Consider the following 223-nt stretch of genomic DNA (forward strand, 5'->3'; position numbering starts at 1 on the left):
GCATAAATTAATAGAAAATATGACAGACAAATAACACACACAAAGATCAAGAAAAGAAATTTGCAGAACAGTAATCGAGCCGTGACAGAAGGAACAAAATTAATTAAAGAATTGCATGAAACCCTAGTATGTAACACGGCGGAGGGAGGGGAAATCACGGTATTTGCAATCAGTGCGAGGGTTTTTGTGGAATGAAATGGAGTCAAGGGCAGTGGTATGGCAA

This window comes from Penaeus monodon, chromosome 31, assembly GCF_015228065.2.
Source record: "Penaeus monodon isolate SGIC_2016 chromosome 31, NSTDA_Pmon_1, whole genome shotgun sequence".
Taxonomy (NCBI): Eukaryota; Metazoa; Arthropoda; class Malacostraca; order Decapoda; family Penaeidae; genus Penaeus; species Penaeus monodon.